General features: G+C 48.9%; 1 pseudogene; it reads left to right on the top strand.

Moving 5' to 3' along the window:
• Window positions 1–235: 235 nt before the first annotated feature.
• LOC136633864 (5S ribosomal RNA) lies at window positions 236–355 on the top strand (annotated as a pseudogene).
• Window positions 356–6,000: the final 5,645 nt, after the last annotated feature.

Here is a 6,000-nt window from a genome sequence, read left to right as displayed (position 1 = left end):
CCTTCTAACCCCATTGATCCCATAGGATCAGTGATTCCCGAGCTGCTGGGATTTCCAGCCACTACCTCCCACAACTGTCCAATAAGCCAGGGGTGTTTCCTGGATGTCATGAATATGTACAGTTTAGGCCTAGTAACATGTAAAGCCTGAACCAAGCTAAAACAGTAACACAGAAGTGGCTTGCAGTCCTAGCTGTTAAGAATTTACAACTCAATGGAAGGTGATTATGTAGCACCAAGGCAGCCACTGTTACCCTGCACATGTCCAATCTCATCTGATCTTGGAAGCTAAGCAGGGTCAGGCCTGGTTAGTACTTGGATGGGAGACCGCCTGGGAATACCGGGTGCTGTAGGCTTCTACCATGATCTCGGAAGCTAAGCAGGGTCAGGCCTGGTTAGTACTTGGATGGGAGACCGCCTGGGAATACCAGGTGCTGTAGGCTTCTACCATGATCTCGGAAGCTAAGCAGGGTCAGGCCTGGTTAGTACTTGGATGGGAGACCTCCTGGGAATACCAGGTGCTGTAGGCTTCTACCATGATCTCAGAAGCTAAGCAGGGTCAGGCCTGGTTAGTACTTGGATGGGAGACCTCTTGGGAATACCGGGTGCTGTAGGCCTCTACCATGATCTCAGAAGCTAAGCAGGGTCAGGCCTGGTTAGTACTTGGATGGGAGACCGCCTGGGAATACCGGGTGCTGTGGGCTTCTACCATGATCTCAGAAGCTAAGCAGGTTCAGGCCTGGTTAGTACTTGGATGGGAGACCTCCTGGGAATACCGGGTGCTGTAGGCTTATACCATAGTCTTTCGAGACTGAAGGTTGCCAACCAAGGCAGCCAGAAAGACGCCCATCAAGGATGAAATGCAGCTGTAGATCTCCAGGGGGGAGGGAAGAGCTGAGAGGGCGAGCATCCAGCCCCACTTCCATAGGACAGGATCTTTTGGTCTTTGTCTGTTGGTGAGACAGGTGGTGGGTGCACATCTTGCCCTGCCAGGACCATGTGGCCTCTTAGGTAACTGACCTGAGGATCTACAAAAGAAGCTGACCAGGTGAGAGTCAGAGAATAATAGAGTTAGCCAGTTAGCTTTGTTGTTTTATGCTGATATGTTTCCTAGAAGTTTTTATGCCTCTAGCATTTGCTGCCTTTTGTAACTTTTTGTAACCCTATGTACTTAATAAAGTAAAAATCCTTTTACCATGTTGGTTCATTGTCTGTTGGGGACAAAGTTTCAGAATCCTGCCTAGCCGTTCAGCAAGCTACCAAAAATCCTCATTGTGGACTAGTAACTTGAGGACCGAGACTTTAAGTAAAGAAAGTGCTCAGTGCCTACAAGGGATATAGTTAAGCCTAGGGGGTCTCGGTGTCCCTGGACTGAGGCACTGGCTCTTACAGGGTGGTGGCAGTACTACCGAACAGGGATCTTTGAGGGCTCTAGGGTTCAGAACCAACAACTCTGAGCACCCCAAAACCCTGGGAGTGAGACCAAGTATACAACACTGGGGATGGTGAGGGAACTGTAGAGGAACATCTCCCTCTTCCTCTAGTGCTAATTTACCATTCCCGGACGTGCTATTTCCCAATGTCCCATCAGAAACTGGACTATCTGGAAACTGTGAAATGTCCCCCTCTTCAGCCCTTGTGTTCTTGACTTGTCCACTCCCACCCAACATGCCGAACCAAGTGGCACATCAGAGCAAACACCTCTCTGGAGCTGACGAGAGCAGAAAATAAGAAGTCCAGCAGCAAGATCTAAGAAAAGCACGATTAAAATTGCATCAGGAAAGAGGATAGCAGAAGTGTCATCTGGAAGTCTCTTGCGAGTCTCTTACCAGCACTGAGACGCCACAGAGCGCTGGGACCGGATAGGAAGGGAGGTGACACAGCACTTTCAGCTGGACACGCTCAGCAATATTTGCCATCTTGCAAGCTGCAGGAAATGGGAGGTTTGAAATGGCCATATGATAAAACAGTGACCAAAGCTGGAATCGAGCTGCCCAAGCAGTTGCCACAGGTTTGTTCTTTTTCTGCCTAGAGATGTCAAATAATTGTCAGTTGATCCATAATTCGCCTTGCAGTTAAATGTAAGTACTGTATTACTTGCATAACGTCTCAATATGGCCAACAGAGTGAAGGTAGATAGTGGGTTAGGGTTAGGATCTTGCGTCTGCCCACCCACATCTACTGCTCTTTCTGGTTCTCCCACACTCTGGTTTTGGAAAGGACAAGGGGAACAGAAGTGTGGATTCTGGGCAGATCTGGGAGCTGAAGAGGGCTCTTCAAAACCTGAGTCTCCAACGGAATTCTTGAGATCTGACAACCTTCTCTCCAGGGTCTTTCCTGCCCCTATCTGGAGATGCCAGGGATTGAAACTGTGACCTTCTGCATACCAGGCATGAGTTCCACTGCTGACCTCCAGCCCTTTCCCAAGCAAACCATCGTGCACACTACCCCACAGGCCTTCCTTTTTCCTCCATTCCCCCTCTTCCTGTTGCCTCTTCCAATGTGGAAATTTGGAAGGTATGATAAAGAAAGACAAGCAGATAAGGGAAGGCTTGATCTTTCACAGTGATCACCAGGGCAGGTGTGATGCACACCTTGGCAAGACAGATAGAATACGGATATTTCAGCGTGATTTGTTTAGTTGCATTTTGCTTTAAGTTACCCATTGAATGATATAGGATGGTTATTATGATCACATCGTTATTCAAAAATACCAAGATTTTTGCAATTTTGGCCAGTGGTGGTGTCACACACACCCCCAGGGGGGTCATCTCTAGTGACACCACTGGTTCTGAGAAGGAACCTAGGTCCTGGTGAACTTCCTATCCTTAGGTGGGAGAAGCTGTGGCACCAATGTGTCCTTTCTGTGTGATTCTCTCCTTTGCCTCCCCCCCCCCCCAGCAAGACCTTCAGCTTCTCTCAGATCTCGTGACAGAGCTGAGCGACTGGCAGGTCCCCAGTGTGTGACTCTGAGTCAGCCATTGTTACTGATCTCCATTGTTAGGAATGACTCGGAGCTGCCTACAGACAATCGCTCAGGATGCAGAACAAAGCAGAAGACTCTGCAAAACTCCAAAGAGTGGCTCCCATTGCTATAGTTACCAGAATCAGCTAACAGTAATTAACGGCCCATTCCTACCCAAATCCCCGCGTGGTGATGCAGCGCACCGGCGTGGGCTACGCTGCATCCCACAGGGGATTTGGGGCTGTTGGAGATCTCCCCAGGGTAAGGGGACATTTGTCCCCTTTTGTAAGGGGACATGGGCTGCTATGGGTTCCACTCAGACCAGTGGCTTCGCCGGGGGTGTGGGGGGGTACAGACTGCTCTGGATGACACACTCTGGGATGTGTGACATCACTGCTGGCCAAAATTGTGAAAAACATGGTATTTATTTTGAATAAGAATGTTATATAAATGCAGAATGCAATGAAAAGGTGTTGAAATACCAGCATTCTATCACACGTTTGGGGCCAAATAACCAGAAGAGGGAAACACAACTGCCCCATGTCACAAAAAGTGGATTTCCTTCACTCAAAACTGATCAATAAGACTGATTATTCCAAGAGCCAATGAGGTGTTATTATGACACAGCAGGAAACCAATCAGATGTTAGTATGTCAGCTCTCATTTCCATGCATCAGAGCTCATAATAAAACTCAGGTGATTCAGATGATTCAGATGATAAAATAAAACTCAGATGATTCAGAGCATCATCAAGTTGGCCGCTAGTTTTTTGTGGGTTACTGATAGGTTGGGTGACCTGAACTGCTATATCTTTAAATAAAGTGAATGGGGGTGACACCGACCCTACTGATGCCATTGCATTAAGGCGCTGCTTACAGTCTGGTCATTTATGCTGTATAGTCTGGTACGGGAGGAGGTCCATCATGGGGTAACACGACAAGCTCTCGCACCAGGTGATGCAACCCTTAGTGATGCCTCCGACTCAGAGCTGTGCCAGCAATATTGCTGGTGCAAGTCTGTGTTGACCCATGCAGGTGGATCAGTTTGGGTATGGTGCTGTGGGCCCCACCTCCCTCCCAGGCCCAATCCTATCAATATGCAATTAACAGGATGGGTGCTGCCAATCACACTTATTATTATGCAAATATAATGCCTTCATAGTGTTACTTTCTGTGTCTTTTCTGTTAGAAAGATCAACTTTTTGTGGAAGCATCATGTGAGCTAAACAAGTGCATCGGTAAAGCAGCTACCACGTTTTCCAGACTCACAAAGAGAGTCTGGTCCAACAAGAAGCTGACGGAACATACCAAGATCCAGGTCTACAGAGCTTGCGTCCTGAGTACACTTCTGTACTGCAGCGAGCCATGGACTCTTCGCTCACAACAGGAGAGGAAACTGAGCGCTTTCCACATGCGCTGCCTCCGACGCATCCTCGGCATCACCTGGCAGGACAAAGTTCCTAACAACACAGTCCTGGAACGTGCTGGAATCCCTAGCATGTATGCACTGCTGAAACAGAGACACCTGCGTTGGCTTGGTCATGTCGTGAGAATGGATGATGGCCAGATCCCAAAGGATCTCCTCTATGGAGAACTCGTGCAAGGAAAGCGCCCTACAGGTAGACCACAGCTGCGATACAAGGACATCTGCAAGAGGGATCTGAAGGCCTTAGGAGTGGACCTCAACAGGTGGGAAACCCTGGCCTCTGAGCGGCCCGCTTGGAGGCAGGCTGTGCAGCATGGCCTTTCCCAGTTTGAAGAGACACTTGGCCAAGACTGAGGCAAAGAGGCAAAGAAGGAAGGCCCATAGCCAGGGAGACAGACCAGGGACAGGCTGCACTTGCTCCCAGTGTGGAAGTGATTGTCACTCCCGAATCGGCCTTTTCAGCCACACTAGTTCCAGAACCACCATTCAGAGCGCGATACCAGAGTCTTTCAAGACTGAAGGTTGCCAACACACATGTGAGGGGGCACTTTAGGCCTGATGCAGTTGAGGACCCCGGCTTTTCTTAATCCGCCCCTGTCTACGTGCTGTGATGATGTCAGCAGAGGGGTACGGAGTATGACCTCTGAGGTTGATCAGAATGCACAATGTGAAACATTACGAAGGCTGGCCAGAGACCCGTTGGCTCCTTTGACACCTGACAACTGCTCAGGCTGCAATCCTATACACAGACTTACGTGGGAGCAAGCTCCATTCATTCAAAGGAGTAAACATGCATAAGGTTGCGCTGTAAGTGAACTCCTGTTCTTCCTCCTAGCTATCAGCATCACCAGTGGCGCCCAAGTGTATCAGATAGCAGGCTAGCAGCATTTCCTCCTAATAAGTTTCCGTGGAGCAGAAAGTATAAAGGCTCTTGGGTTGGCTGCCAGAGTCTCTCAATCTGATATCCCTGGTGCCCTACAGTGGCCTGCTATTCATTTATTTATTATATTGGTATCTTTCCTTTTTTCCATGGAACACAAGGTGACGTATATAGGGTTCCCAGCTGGGCTACCAGGTCAGAGGCAGGGCCGGGACATCCAGGAGGCCAACTGAGATGTTCGCCTCAGGTAGTGGATTGATGGGGTTATTTGTGGGCTGCCACCAGTTTCCACCAGTACTCTGTGTGCATGTTTTACTACCTTTGTCAAGGATTGGAAGTTTGGTGAGTGAGTTGGCTAACACCTGCTTAGATATAACTCTATAACACGCTCTCAAACCTATTACGGGAGGCACTGGAGCCCTACCTGCCACACAGCTCTCCCCAGTTTGCCCCCAAGAACCAGATACGCATTGCCCCACTCCTTTCAGATGTGGCAATGAGTTAATGTGCTTGTAAATCTCCTCCGCATCCTGAATGGAGAAGCCTTACAATTACTTCTACTGTTACAAGATAAAAATATATGGAAGCAGTTCTAATTGTTGACATTGTTGTGGCTATCGTGCTTGGGGTATCACTTTCGCATCATGCCACATGTCACAATGTGACAACTGACTGAAAGGCGCCCCAGAGCTCTTGCTCTGCTCAGTGAAGGGTGAGGGCAAGCTGTGAAG

This window comes from Tiliqua scincoides, chromosome 13 (assembly GCF_035046505.1).
Source record: "Tiliqua scincoides isolate rTilSci1 chromosome 13, rTilSci1.hap2, whole genome shotgun sequence".
Taxonomy (NCBI): domain Eukaryota; kingdom Metazoa; phylum Chordata; class Lepidosauria; order Squamata; family Scincidae; genus Tiliqua; species Tiliqua scincoides.
Note: the sequence above shows the minus strand (reverse complement) of the source record. Positions and strands in the feature narration are given on the sequence as shown.